Here is a 16,811-nt window from a genome sequence, read left to right as displayed (position 1 = left end):
GGCAGGCAGTGGCCACGCAGAGTGTGGAGGAAAGATGAGCAGGCGTGAGATGAAAGATCACATTTCCAAGTTGACACCATTCAAAGCATCTGACCAAAGCAAAGCCGCTGGAGAGCTCGAGTTTCAAAAAACAACAAAACCCAGTATTCTTCACCCTAGCTGTACCTTCTGCCCTGGATTGACTCATGGGTCATCGCTGGGTCAGCGTGGCCAGCAGGACACGGTGGACGAGGGTTTTAAACAGGATATGGTTCTATGTGCCATTGTCTATTTACTCTTTATTGAATTATCAGGTGCACAACTCCCTTTCAATCTTTTTTCTGTATTCATTTCTTTCCCTTTTTAACCTATAATCCCCAAACTCAAAGCCCCAGATACATGAGGACATGGAGTTGGCTGGGTAGAGTGCAAGTCAGTGGAATGGAGACCCTCCAGTGCCCTCCTTCCCTGTGTTCCCTGTGCTCGGGGCAAATAGATTCAAAAAGCATTGGTATACTGACCCAACCTGGTCTTTTGAATCTGAAAAAAAAAAAAAAAAAGTCAGTAAAGATGACAGGCTCTAGAGTCAAACTGCCTGGTTCAACTTCCAGCTGGTTCACATACTAATGGGGTAACCTTAGAAAAGCTACTGTCAAGTCTCTAAAGCCTTAATAGCCCCATCTGTAAAATGGGAATAATAATAAACACCTCAGGGGGAGAGGACTAAATCAGATACTATATAAGTAAAGTGCTTAGCATTTCAGTAATTATTAGTCAGGAAAGAAAAGGGGGGAGGGGAACAGGTACAGTGGGAGAGAGAATAAGTACATTCCAAACTGCCTATAAATGTAAATCTGTAAAACAAATTCAATTTCCCACTTATTCTATGATAAATTCAGAGACTCACTCTGTGTAAAAATATATATAGATACAATATAAATACATTCAAATCTTACTTTAAAAAGCACATATTGCAAAATAACTGTGATAAAATCTAAGTATTTACTAAACTCCAACTAACAGCTATGCCAGTAACCAAGTAGGGGGGGAAATGCCCACATGCTTTAAATTAGTGGCTTTCACACATTTTTAACAATAGGCCACCAAAAATACACTTTATGAAGAACAAATAAGATTTTTAAAACATGAAACTAAAGTTTCACAAAACAGTCATTACACTTGTTAAATCTTTTATTCTAAAATATCTTATTCTGTTCTATTTTGATATTTTCTGCAGTTTCATTTTGAAAAATGTGGTTATGACTCAGTGAACTGATATCATGATCAACCAATCACAATTCGTGATGTGTGTATGTTAACTTCAATCTATATTCTCAGAGTGGTTAGCATTCTCAGACGTGACCTGAACATAAATAAAACCTAAGACATTATTCTTCCCTGGAATACGTTCCTGTGTAAATTCTACTTGTTCTGAAAGTCCCTGCAAAACGTGCACCTCCTTTTTAAAAATCTCAACCAACCCTCCTCTAGGGAGCATCTCAGAGTTTCCTCCTTAAACACTGTTAGGCTTTTACAGCATACTGACAGAAGCAGGATCTAAAGTAAATTCTACACAAACAACACATAAGAGCAGCATTTGGAACAGATTGACCTTGTTGGAGTGTTAGCATGGATGAGCGGGGAAAGAAATTGGGGAACTGATAGGAGAGTCTATCACAGGAGTCTTCGCCATGAAAGGGCAAAGGCTTGTCTCAAGGAGTGACAGCAGGAATGAAAAGGGAACAGTTATAAGAGTCAGGAGGATTGATGGGATTGGTGACAGAATGTCCAAGTCGTTGAAATGGCTTCATAAATATATAGTACCAAAATCCACATCTCCTGAACCTTGTCCTGTTGTCACACTGTTAAAACCATACCAGACTGTAAGAACTAGAATTATTTATCATATGTTAATAGACTCGATTAGGAATTCCCTGCAAGGAAACAAATGGTTGGGGTTAAAAATAGAAATATACAGGACTATAGTCCTATTTTTGTTATTTTAATGACTATTATATCTCCAAATAAAGTAAGCATTTTGCCAGACTTGGTGCAAAAATAATAGATAAAAAGGCAATGAGGGCTTCCCTGGTGGCCCAGTGGTTGGCAGTCCGCCTGCCAATGCAGGGGACACGGGTTCGTGCCCCGGTCCGGGAAGATTCCACATGCCGCGGAGCGGCTGGGCCCGTGAGCCATGGCCGCTGAGCCTGCGCGTCCGGAGCCTGTGCTCCGCAACGGGAGGGGTCACAGCAGTGAGAGGCCCGCGTACCGCAGAAAAAAAAAAAAAAGGCAATGATATTTGAGACGAACACAGATATTAAGTATTTCAATACTTAATACTAGGGGACATATTACATTAAATGACTATGACATAGCATATGGCATATATAAGAAGATACATACATAAAGCACTATAAAACACTATATAATACACATATATTATATTTAAATAAAGCTTAAACGTGTTAACTGGTTTCTAAGAAAAACACATTTATAGTAGTATATTTTAGATGTCTGCAAATATTTGTAGTCATTCCATACATTTTTTTGCAAAAAATTATTAGCAAGACTATTTAGAGAAGAATTCATTTGTCTAAATTAGACAGGTGGGAATATGTTATTCTGTTTTCCTGAACATTCTTTCAATCTTTGTTGACTTTTGACTGCAGAATCGTTGATCAATTTCAGTTCTTTCGTTCCCTCTCCCTTTTCTGCTTGCTTCCTTTTTCCTTTTCTTTCCTCTTTTTGAACTTCCCTCCTTCTTTGATTTTTATTGCTGGCAAGTAGCTACTCAAGTAGGTGCTTTTCTTTCTCAAACACATATCTGAATGTTCTTGGGCTTCAGTTCTCTTCACTGAAGATCATATAACCAGATGTCTTAGAATAAAATGACATATTCTAATTGGTTCTTCACGCATCTGAACAGAACCGCAGCTAAACCACCGGCTGGCTAAAACAGGCCCCCACAGGAGACTTGAGATGGGCAGAGCGTCGAAACATTCCCTCCAAGATATTAAAAGTGGCTCATGTCACCAATTTGGAAAATCATTTACCTAATAAAGTTAGTGACTAAGAAAATAATTAGCAGATGTTATTACATGCTCTGGAATTAGCTCAGTGTTTTACTCCACACAAATTATGGACTTGCTGACAAAAGTCCATCCACATTTTCTCCATGAACTTTCAGCTCTAGTCAGTATTAGAATTTCCTATCTCCATTTCCAGTCTAGTTCTGCATGCCGTCTTTGAAGTCTAGAGCTCTGGCCAAAGCCTGATACTGATCGCCTGTCTCATTGACATCTAGACACCACTGTATGTCCCACTGCTGAAGGACATAGACCCACTGGGATCCCTGCTGCCTCATTTAGAACCCCTGAAGCTGTACCGCTGCTCTGAGGATGCTGTGCCCTTTGTACACTGTTTCTGGTCACTTCTCTGCACCACTGAAAGTCCACAGGCCTAGGCTGTGGGCATTTATCTTCCCCCAACACCTCATCTGCTTGGCCCTACAGAGTATATTTTGGGTCATTCCCACTTACTTTGCCAAACCTGCCTGGTCTTGGTCACATGTCTTATCAATGTCCATAGAGATAAGACACCCAGTTAGTAAAACAGTATCAGACACATATTAGGTGATTCACAGAAAAGTGTTCAGTAAACAATTGCATTCTATCAGAAAGTTCAATAGAAGTTCAAGTCTGGTATTACCAAAGATGAGAACATCAGGTGGTAGGAGATGGTGGTACTATCAAAGATGGTATTTGGATTCTTTAATGTTGAATACATATTAACATTACATTTATGTATATATAGCCATGGCAAGAATATTAATTTTGAAAATGTAAGATCATTCCACATTATTGTGAGTGCTTTTTAGAAACCATAACACGTGTAAGTGTCCAAACTTATGCCATCAATTAATAAGTATGAAAGCGTGATTCTGGATCTCTATTTATATCTGTGATATTATCACCTTTTCATAGATGACTGACAATGAAATAAATCTTGGAACCTCATGTTGTTCTTTTAAATAGTAAAAGATCATTTCCATCAAGAAGAGTGGAATTTACCTGCTTTGGGTCAAGAGAGGGTATCAGAATAATTCTGAAAGGAATGTGAGGAGAAAGTCTAACCATGAATTATTTTACCTATTTGGCTAACACAGTGCTCCAAACAGAGCCACTCATCCTTGTGTTCTTTATAACTCACATCAGAGCTTAAGTTGGTTCAGCATGCCAGCAGAGCGCTGCTCAAATCTTAGAGCGCAGTGTGGGCAGTTCAAAGCCTGCCAAAGCCTATTTATAATCCATCCGAAGGCCTGTCTCATTCTCAGTGGATTTGCAAGTTCAAACACAGTATAACACTGCAAAGGTTGTCAATTCTCTCGCTAAGTTGCTTTCGTGATAACTCTAATTCTTTTTTGCAATAAGCAGAAAAGAAATGTAGCACTTCTGGATGAAGCAAAGGTAAATGAGAATGAGTACTGCAGCCAGGCCAGGTTCTGAACTACCTTAAATGCCATAGTTACACAGGTAGAACTTAAACTCTAGGGCCAAAGCATATCTATAAAAGACTCATTTTGTGATAATATGCAAGATGGATTATGGGCTGGGATAACATTTTTAAAAAATAATTCAGGAAAAAATAAAAGTGTGAATTAAGTGGGTGGTAAGAAAAAAAAAAAAGAGACAGGAGAGTAAAAAACAAAGAGGTAGACGTGGTTGTTACTTCTTCAGTGATCCAGCACCAGCACAAAGTTCTATTTCTTCATAGACTATTCATTTGACTCAAATTATGCTATCTTATATTATTACCTTTTTTAGTGTTTATCCTCTGTCCCCAATCACATATTACAATCTTGGAATGTCCATAATATTCAGGTATCATATACAGGTGGAGCACCTAACTCAGAGGGTGCCCCAAAGTGTGTTACTGTTGGAAGCAGAACATAGAAGTAATGATAGATGGAACCTGGTTATTATTGTTGTGTATTAACTTTGGGGAGAAGTTAAATACAAAGACATGTCCTTTAACTAGAATCTTTCAGGACATGAATTTATCTTTGGATCACTGTTGTGTAGCACTCTAATGCAATCCTGGGGTCCAATAAATATTCACTGAATAAATAAATTGCATACAATTGTATTCAAACCAACAATAATTATGTTTCAATGTAGAAATACCAACCTGATCATAATTACTACATGGTAAATAATGTTTTTTCCTTTGAGTGACTAACCCTTATTTGCAATATGCGTTCATACTTGCATATATAGTATAATCAGCACCTAAAAGAACATCTTAAACATTCTACTTAGAAAGGGGTATGAGCGGTATAAATCAGTACTTCTGCTCATTCCTTTTAGAATTCACTTGACTTTTAAGGGCGTGAGTCATTGTTCATCTTTCTAAGCAACAGTCTTTAAAATCTGTCACTCTGGCCCCTAAATTCTCATTCATTTCCTAAAGAGTTGACACCCCTATCCATGTGTGCATATGCATTTATTTAGTTGGAACATTAATGGAGTATTTTTAGAAAATACATTTTTTAAAAAAACATGATGTCTATGAGTGAAAAACAGTGTATAAGACTCTGCTATGTAGGCAGATGTCAATTTAAGAAACAGCATGTTACTTTGTCCTGTTTGTGACTGTCAAAAGTATTCATATGAAAATGAGTTAGATCAATTATCTTAATAGTTCTGGATACCTGCATTTCTCATTTAATTGATCTTACTAGCTCAGGTCTACTCCAAAATTGCCCATTTCCTTTTTCACTTTCTCTATGTAGACACAGCTTTAGTCACAGTTTTCAAAATTAGTTAAATAGTATAATCTCTAATATTACACTCAAAAGCCATTCCCTTTAATGAATAAAAATGAAGGAAAAATAAAATTTACAAAACAAAGTTACTTCAAAAGCAACAAAACAGATTATAATGGGACTTCCTCAGCATCACTAGATGGCATCTCCAATTTGACCAGGTCTAGATCATTCGGAAAAGATGTTTTATCACATGTCAATGCTATTGAAACCAAACCATGTGATGTTTCAATATTTTGATCATCTATTATGTGCCAGGCTTTGTGCTAAGGGCTGGTGATTTACTTCAACGACGAACAAGTAGTTTATCTTTACAGAGTTTACAGTTTATTAGAGCAGAAAAACAATTAACCAAGGACTCACACTATATTGAGACAAGGGACGCCTCACAGCAATGCCACTAACTAGCAACAATTGTTTTGTCTTTCTGGTGTAATTTTGTACTCCTTTCCTCATAAACGACAAAAACAGATAACAGGATTTAGCCTACCAATGTGAAATAAATCTACGGGCAATTCAGGCCTGTTTGGGTAAAACGTGCAACCCATTACCTGGTGAGAATAACATGCTATCTTGATATTTAATGGCTAAAAAATCCTACAGAGAATTTTTTAGTAGATAATTTTAAAACTCAGATTCCTAGACACATGGGGGAACAATAAGCCAGTATCCATGGAGTTGAAATAAAATGGAAAAGAGATGACAAGGCTGTTTCCTTTCTTTGTCTGGCTTCATGGAATTTATATTGTTCCCCACACTAAAATCCAAAGTATTTATGGAGTATATTTGTTAGTTGCCAAATTCCTGGAATAATTTTGTTTTTTCATCTTCTCCCGAGGCTTCCGGTATAGCTGAGTAAAAGCTGATAAATTCCAAGGTAAATAGTAGACAAATATTCTATCCCGGAACTTCAGCTGATTATTCTCACTTTTGGCTCATTTGCATTTATTAAAATTCATGTTTGGGACACTACATTTTTCTGTGGACTTCTTGCTTTAATTAACGAAGTAGTTGTATGTGCGGCAAAAATTGAAATTCTGAGTCTCTTAAACATGGAGAAGTTATTCCTTGTTGCCATATCCTTACCAAGCCATCAGTTGTCACTTTGACGTTGCTAAGGAAGTAGCTTTTTGGAATAGAATGAGATGTTAAGCAGAGCAGGGTTTTTGCTGGTTTTGTTCATTAACCAGGTTCCTAGAAATATATCTTATTATGGCATTCTACTAAGAATGCCTGCACTGCTTTTTTTTTTAATTTAAGGAAATTTAGAATTAAAGAACTATATTAATAAATAATAGTATGTGAAACACTGCTGAGGTGCTCTTATACCTATTTGTATCTTACTAAAGCTCAATGGCAGCAATCAAATATAAGACGTAGATACAGAGGCAGAAATCCCAAGCACCCTGCCACATAAAGCTCTAATAGCCCCACATTCCTCTCTCTAATGTGCTAATGGGAGAGAGACAGTCTCTGGCCTCTCATTCCTCAAAGGGAATGTCTACATCTAACAGACAGCCCTCTGAAAGTAATGTGTAAGCCTTACCCCCAAACCAGCAAGCACTTTTGACAAAATAAAAGTAGTACTGCAATTCAACAACTCTAAGGTGACTTTTTATCTTTCATATTTTCACATGGTTGAAATTGGGATGAATCTTCAGTTATGAAAAGTCATACTTTAATTGGAAGTACTTTTCCTTTCTTAGTGGCATACTGAACATAATAATGCATCTTTGAATTGATGACACCTTAGAATGGATGAAATATGATTCCTCTCAACCTGTAGGGCTATCAGATACGGTAGCAATAAACATTAGAAATACAGTAGGTCAAACAAAAACCCTGTGGATTTACTCCGAATAAAGATGCAGAATAGTTACTCTCACATGTACTGCTGATCCTAGACACATTGACTTTTAGAGCACACCTGCACAGATAGGTAGCCCTGTCTCCTGTAACAGGATCTTAGAATATAAATGCCAGGATCTCATTTTCATAAATAATGCAGGCACTAGGGCTATTTTACCTTGATTGCTTATTCTCCATTCTCCAAAGCTTATAGCTTATACCCAAATGATGAAACCTTACCATTTGCATTAACTCATGGATTTGAAACCGACCCTTTACAAGTTCCCTAGGGTAGTTTCATTTCATTTGTATGCGTGTAAATAGCACCAAGGCTGACATAAAAATTAATGAACTATTTACTTTAGGAGCCTATGCCTAGCTCCTAAAAATCAAGCAAATGCTTAAGCTTATTAAAATAAAATTAAAGCTATAAAGTCTTGAATACTGAAGAGAATGTCTAAAATCGGTGGTATTTAAGTTTGAAAAATGTAAACTAAAAGCAAATTTAAGATGAAAAGAAATAACTGTGGAGCAAGTCCGATTCTGGTACCACCATGTAGTTTAGGAGGCAATCTAGTATTAATTCAAACCAATCAGGAACAACGGTAGTTCCTGATCTGGGGTTTGGGCCAGGAGATGAACACACTTCTTAAACTGCCTTCAGTTAGTGACAATAACTGTTACCGGTTTTATAGCCCTGAGTATAACTGTCTTGTAGTATGAACAGTTTTACATGTTTTATATATTCTGACAATAAATTCCTCAAAAAAACAAGAAGTGTTCAATCTGACCACATCTCTTTGAAATACCTTCCAACTGATGTCACTGTCAGCTCCACGTAAGAATTAATCCTGGATTTACCAACGTACCTATGTTGCTCCTTCAATGCAGCTTTAATTGCAGCTAATTCTTATTTTGTCGAATGCTGATCTTACCAAAAATGTCTTGATTTCAGGGTCTACATTTGCCCCTAATTTTGAGGCTGTTGTGGTTTCTGTTTTTAAGCTTTTCATTTTTAAGACATACAATACAGCATAGCTTTCTTTCTCCAGTTCCAGTTGCTTTAGAGAACCAAACTGGCAAGAGCCACGGTTCAGCACAAAAAGAGGACATATTTTTCATTGTTTTACATGACACTGCCTATATATGCTTATTAATCTTTATTATTTAATATGGTACATAAAGATGCTCAATAAGAATATATAGATACATATTCTTTTCTTTGGGGGATTTCTTCTAAGTCAAAGGAGAACGTATAACTGAAAGATCCAGTATTAAATAATCTGTTCATACCAACACATTTTATTCTTTGGTAAGTTGCCTTTTTGCCCCCTGTATGTCTTCGTTACAGCAAAGTATCAAAATCAAGCCAATGTGAGTTATTTAAGAAGGGAAACCCATATTTTTATTAACACAAAATTGCACTTGATCAAAAAAAAAACAAAAAGAGAAAAAGGAACTTAACTGAGGTATAGAGTGCAAAGCGAGTGGGATGAAGAACTAGGGGATCTGTATACAACTGTTTTCAACCTCCCATTTGAAAAAAACCAAAGAGGCTAAAAAGCAAATTATTCTTTCAACAGAGAACTGCAGCTACTGACACATTCTAGTTCACAGAGAGAACTACTCAAAAATACCTACTTTGCAGAATCCTTTCTTGTTCCACATAAGATCATTCACTGCTTCAGAGTAATCTGCTAAGGGGTGCTGGTCGACAGGACCATTGTGAATTGGCACTGGGCCAAGACAGTTGGCCATGCCTATCACCTGGAGTCCACTTGAATGTTATCAGAACAGCAGACCTGATGTTTCTGGATCCCTACCACATGCTGCAGCCATAAATGGGTAGTAATGCGTTAGATAAAACACGTTTTATAGGCTAGTTCCATTTGGCCATGTTTATAGAGAACAGTCACAGGAATATTGCATGAGAAAATGCTTAAAATAGATTGTATTTCATGCACTTTATCTATGAAAGCTAGAGTTATTAAATGCACATCAGCCTAAAACAGAATTTATTCAAATGCCTTATTAGACCTCTATCTTCTGATCACACATAGATTTATTGATACAGTTGACAAAATGGTTGCCACATGCTGAAAGTTGCTATGCATCAGGGATGCATAGCTCAATTACATCAAATATCCAATAGCCTTTCAAGAACAAAATAAAATTTGGAACAAAATACAAGTCTGTATTTCTAAACAACTCATTCAACTGACATTACCAAAACATATTCACAATGAAAATGCTCCATTTCCATTCAAAAAAGATTCAAAGGTACTTTACCATTTTAGTAAGGTAAAATTAACTGTCAAACTAAGTAGCCATATGCTGAAACGAAGTTCAAAGAATCTCTTAATCAGAACATCTTTCTTTTATGAAACAAAAGAGTTTCAAAGACTTGACAATACACACATTTTAAGGAATGTCTCACATGTGCTAATCTCAAATCATCAAGTTTAGAGAAACAATCCGTAATGTCAATAAGTGCAAAGTATTTTCAGATATCCCAGAAATAAATAAGGAAAAGGTATTAATCACCAAAATGTGGGAAAGATTACATTTAAGACTTTACTAGTTGATAACTTGAAATTCTTTAAGAAAATGTAACTTTTGAATTTTAAGCATTTAAAAGTAGAACACAAAATTTGCTATCGTGAGTTCTTCTTTGCACATTAATACTAATATATTACAAGCTTGTTAGCTAACTTTAATTTCCAACTACCAAGGAAACCATTTTCTAGATTGGAAAATAACCTATTATTTAAGAGTACAATGGCAAAGTGTTGACTTGAAATTTGAGAACAGTGGGCTACAGTCAACATTAATGACAAAGGCCTGAGGGCCTTACTAGGAAAAAAAGTTTTGTTTACTATTTACCCTTATTAATCGACCTGAGATTTATTCTCTCTTTCAGTAGAAAAGAATACAAGTCAATGCAGGTAAGACAGAGAGATAGAGACAGACAAAGGGACAGACAGACAGACAGAAAGATGGACGGAGGGAGGAAAAAGGAAGAAAGGAAGGATTACAAATAACTGAACATTTAATGAAAGACATCTATATTATATATGTTGATTGTTTTCCCTTCTCATACACCCTCTTTTGCTTCAAATATTGTTAAGATACAAGCTTTTAGATTTTACAACTAGATCTCACTGATTCATGAAGATTGTAATTAAAAGTAAAATCTTCCCATTTATCAAGATTACACACTAATTTGAAGAATCAAAACAAATTCATTTGAGTATGTTTGGTACTTGACTCCAACCATAAACTTTATTAATGCTTTGTTAAAATAACAATGACAACAATAATAATGAATAGAAGAGACAATGTATACTCAGCCAAGTGCCTGTACTGGAGACTTCCAGTTTTTTTTTGTAACCAACCTTTGAGAGATTTAATAACTATTAAAGCATCTACCAAGAAAATCCTCAAGAGAGGCTTATAATTTAAAAAACACGGCTACACAGGTACATGTAAAAGTATGAGATTAGATCACTCCCTAACACCATACACAAAAATAAGCTCAAAATGGATTAAAGACCTAAATGTAAGGCCAGAAACTATCAAACTCTTAGAGGAAAACATAGGCTGAACACTCTATGACATAAATCACAGCAAGATCCTTTTGACCCACCTCCTAGAGAAATGGAAATAAAAACAAAAATAAACAAATGGGACCTAATGAAACTTCAAAGCCTTTGCACAGCAAAGGAAACCATAAACAAGACCAAAAGACAACCCTCAGAATGGGAGAAAATATTTGCAAACGAAGCAACTGACAAAGGATTAATTTCCAAAATTTACAAGCAGCTCATGCAGCTCAATAACAAGAAAACAAACAACCCAATCTAAAAATGGGCAGAAGACCTAAATAGACATTTCTCCAAAGAAGATATACAGACTGCCAACAAACATGAAAGAATGCTCAACATCACTAATCATTAGGGAAATGCAAATCAAAACTACAATGAGATATCATCTCACACCAGTCAGAATGGCCATCATCAAAACATCTAGAAACAATAAATGCTGGAGAGGGTGTGGAGAAAAGGGAACACTCCTGCACTGCTGGTGGGAATGTGAATTGGTTCAGCCACTATGGAGAACAGTATGGAGGTTCCTTAAAAAACTACAAATAGAACTACCATATGACCCAGCAATCCCACTACTGGGCATATAATTATAAACATAATTGAATTATAAACATAATTCAAAAAGAGTCATGTACCAAAATGTTCATTGCAGCTCTATTTACAATAGCCCGGAGATGGAAACAACCTAAGTGCCCATCATTGGATGAATGGATAAAGAAGATGTGGCACAAATATACAATGGAATATTATTCAGCCATAAAAAGAAATGAAATTGAGCTATGTGTAATGAGGTGGATAGACCTAGAGTCTGTCATACAGAGTGAAGTCAAAAAGAGAAAGACAAATACCGTATGATAACACATATATATGGAATTTCAGAAAAAAAAATGTCATGAAGAACCTAGGGGTAAGACAGGAATAAAGACACAGACCTACTGGAGAATGGACTTGAGAATATGGGGAGGGGGAAGGATGAGCTGTGACAAAGCGAAAGAGAGGCATGGACATATATACACTACCAAATGTAAGGTAGATAGCTAGTGGGAAGCAGCTGCATAGTACAGGGAGATCAGCTCAGTGCTTTGTGACCACCTGGAGGGGTGGGATAGGGAGGGTGGGAGGGAGGCAGATGCAAGATGGAAGAGATATGGGAACATATGTCTATGTATAACTGATTCACTTTGTTATAAAGCAGAAACTAACACACCATTGTAAAGCAATTATACCCCAATAAAGATGTTAAAAAAAAAAACAACACATAGCTCCTTTGGACTTCCATCTGATGGAGTTCACTGCTTCAGAAAAGGGCCAATTCATCTGACTACTCATTCATTTCTGATCACATTTAAATTGCATCATCTTTAAAATAGTGAGTTCACTATTTTGCCACCTTTGGTCACTTGGCTTGCTCGCCCTCATCCTTGGTGTCTGTGATGCCTACCTCTCTCGAGCCATTCTCTTTAACTCGTCTCCCCCAGTAGACTGTGACGTCCTTGAGGATGGGGTTCTTGCCTTTCTTTCCTTTGGGTTCCCAGGCTTGCCAACAGCGCCTGGCACATGGTAAACATTCACCAAAAGTGAAGAGAACTAACCAAGATCCCTTCCCCATCTCGTGCTTTTTATTTAGAGAACTAAAAACTAAATTTACACTTTAAAAAAGTCAGAATTTGAACTCTTTATCAAGCTGGTCCTTCATTATGTTGGGCTTTCACCTAAAAAGTGGGCATAACATTTAGCCGTCACAAATATGCCATAACATAGAGTGATGGAAAATGTAAAGTTTCTCAGGACCATGTTAAGATAACAAGGCAGACTAATGTAGCTTATCGGTTTTAAATTATTTCTACGAAAAGTAACACAGGTACACACATATGACACACATCTCTGTAAAGGTATAGATATTTAATGTATATAGAGGGAAATCACAATTAACAGTAAATAAAAAATTAATGCTTTTTTTTAAAAAAAAACATGCTGTTTTTAATTAAGGCTACAGACAAGATGAAGACTTCTGGAGCTTTTTTGGGTGCAGTCCATTGGAGGCTGGGTGAGGGAGGTGGTAAGAGGACAGTTTTGTTGTAACTGGATTATGCTTGGCTCCCTGGTGTAAGTGGAAAGCTGACTGACCCCTGGGGAAGATGTCACTGGGGAAAATATGTGCTTACAGAGCGGCTAAGCATGACCTACAATAAAGTGGTAAATTATGTCTAGATCAGACACACTAATACCTACCCTTTCTTTTGGGCTAGAGAGCACAGAAATGTTTCCTCCCCAAGGCAAAATTGAGAGGAAACAAATTTTCTTTCCTTCCACTGCAGTAAATATTTGAGGAAGTTAAGAAGCAAATTGATTTCCAAAACAAACAAAAACAAAACAGCTTTTCTATGCACTATTCAGGGTCCCCAGAGGTACACTGAGCAGGTTGGTGGATGCTGTTTCAGAATCTGAAGGAAAAAGATTAGTTTCTTTGTCCCCCTCCCTTCTCCAAACTGAAATTTATATCAGGGAGCCCTGTAGGCAGAAACACCAAATTTAGAGCCACTATTGCCCAAGGACAAACTCATTCTAGTCTCAACAGAAAACTTCCCAACAATTTGAACCCTCTCTGGGGAAGAAGCAGAGATGACTGCGGTCAATATGGTTGTATACCTGTAATCTCCACACGGCCAAAGACAAAGTGAGTTTTATTAGCTACTTTAATACTATGAAAGGTCACCCAAATTATGATTTTTACTACAATTAGCTTACAGCACAGCCATAATATATCTCAGCTGCAGCACCGTTCTACTGGAAAAGGAATGAAATTCTTTCATAATTCAGAAATATTACAAAAACTACTTCCAGTGTGATCCTTAATACAAAATGGACAGTTACCAGTATAACTGAGGGCAGGCACATGGACATAAAGGATGTCATTTGGAAAAACATTGGAACATAAAACCTTATATGAGTCATAAATAAAGTTTACAAGCGATGTAACTCTGGGAATAATGCACACTGGATGTGGCTCACTCAACAAGCAATGACTGTCACAATAACTACCTGGTTGGCTCTCATTTAATCTGTGGTATTAGTATTATCAACAGTAAGAGTCAATGTTTAATATTTTTTAAGGATAGCAAGTAAGCAAATTGGATGCCAATGAAAGCTACTTTATGGGTTATACCCATACATATCTTGAGGCCTGAAAACAAACTGTCCTTTGCAGTTATTAAAGAACAAAACATTTAAATATATCAACATGTTTTATAAAAGTTTTAACTTATAGACTACAGTTGATCATCTAATGTTGGTCAAACTGCTGAAATGAATAGCTATTACCATATTGATTCCCTTATAACTATCAAAATGAGCTTTTCATATCCCAGTTGTATTATCACTGATTATAATGAAATGAATTAGATTAATTAGCACAGTATAGCAATGGCAGACGATGATGTGGATAGAAATAGGGGAACTCCCTTGTGCCTTAAGAACCCTACTAAGAAAGTTAATAACAACATGTCACAACTGTTAAGTGAGTTTTTATGTGCCATAGAGTATGCTAAGTTTATGTAATTTATCCTATTTATACTTACAAAATACCCTTAGGATAGATGTATTATTATCACCGTTTCACCAGATAAGGACAAAATGCTTAGAGAGTTTATGCAATTTGTCTGGATTCTCAAAGCTGGGAAGCTACAGAACTGGGCATCAGCCACTGTATAAAATGACAGAACTAACCACAAAAGACCACCCCCAAATCTTTTTTTTAATCTATCCAACCTGCAGAAAGTGAGGCTTTTTCCTCCCTTTACCCTTTGATTTTTTTTTTATGACCTTGGAAATATTTTAAGTTAAAAAAGTTCCAGTGGACATATTCATTCCCCATTTTAATTGCTAAGCATTTACATGGCACTGTATCTTCCTTTTCCTTTGAAATCCACACAAGCTCCAGGTTTTTTTCTCTATCCTTCTCAAGATCTTTCCAAGCCTCTCTTCTAGTCCACAACCAATATTATTACTTTTTTTTAATGTCTTTATTGGAGTATAATCGCCTTAGATTGCTGTGTTAGTTTCTACTGCATAACCAAGTGAAGCAGCTATACGTATACATATATAGCCATATCCCCTCCCCCTTGCACCTCTCTCCCACCCTCCCTACCCCAGCCCTCTAGGTGGTCACAAAGCACCGAGCTGATCTCCCTGTGCTATGCAGCTGCTTCCCACTAGCTATCTATTTTACATTTGGTAGTGTATACATGTCAATGCCACTCTCTCACTTTGTCCCAGCTTAGCCTTCCCCCTCCCCGTGTCCTCAAGTCCATTCTCTACATCAGCATCTTCATTCCTGTCTTGCCTTTAGGTTCTTCAGAACCATTCTTTTTTTCAAATTCCATATATATGTTTTAGCATACGGTATTTGTTTTTCTCTTTTTGACTTACTTCACTCTGTATGACAGACCCCAGATCCATCCACCTCGCTACAAATAACTCAATTTTGTTTCTTCTTATGGCTGAATAGTATTTCCTTGTATATATGTGCCACATCTTTATCCATTCATCTGTCAATGGACACTTAGGTTGCTTCCATGTCCTGGCTATTGTAAATAGAGCTGCAATGAACATTGTGGTACATGACTCTTTCTGAATTATGGTTTTCTCAGGGTATGTGCCCAGTAGTGGGATTGCTGGGTCATATGGTAATTCTATTTTTAGTTTTTGAAAGGAACCTCATACTGTTCTCCATAGTGGCTGTATCCGTTTACATTCCCACCAACAGTGCAAGAGGGTTCCCCTTTTCTCCACACCCTCTCCAGCATTTATTGTTTGTAGATTTTTTGATGATGGCCATGCTGACCCGTGTGAGGTGATACCTCACTGTAGCTTTGATTTCCATTTCTCTAATGCTTAGTGATGTTGAGCATCCTTTCATGTGTTTTATTGGCAATCTGTATATCTTCTTTGGAGAAATGTCTATTTAGTTATTCTACCTATTTTTGGATTGGGGTGTTTTGACGGTGTATTGAGGGCTTGTCCAAAGTGTAACTAATATCCAGTCTAACATATGATCAAAATTTTCTGAGTCAACAGCAGACACATAACAAGCATCAAATGTTTGGGATGAGTAGTGAGAGCCACAGGAGTTCAGAGAAAGGACAGCTGATGTCAATGTCAGAGCCAGCTGGGGCCTTAGTCCCTTCACTAAATCCCTTATTACAGCATTGAAAAAGCTGATCGTTTCATGGAGAGTCCTCTCCACAACAGCCATGGTCTTCAAACTTAATGTACCCTTTTCAGGTAATTTTATAAAACCATGTACCCCTCACAGACTTTGACATTTAATTTTTTCGTGGCAAGTTTAAATAGCGAGAGATATAAGCTGTGGCACACCAAAAAGATGAATGTTTTGGAATAAAATTTACATAATTCTTGTAGTAAATCCAAAGTTATCTAAATACTAGAGACAATGACATGAACAAGATATTATTTACAGCTGGAAGTTTTATTTCACTCCTATTTCCTTTTGAACTCATATTTCTATCCCCACTGAATTTTATCCTAATGTAATA

The sequence above is a fragment of the Delphinapterus leucas genome, chromosome 12, assembly GCF_059928025.1.
Source record: "Delphinapterus leucas isolate spDelLeu-1000000601 "Yukka" chromosome 12, BTC_Dleu_Yukka2, whole genome shotgun sequence".
NCBI classification, from domain to species: Eukaryota; Metazoa; Chordata; class Mammalia; order Artiodactyla; family Monodontidae; genus Delphinapterus; species Delphinapterus leucas.
This window is presented reverse-complemented; position numbering follows the sequence as displayed.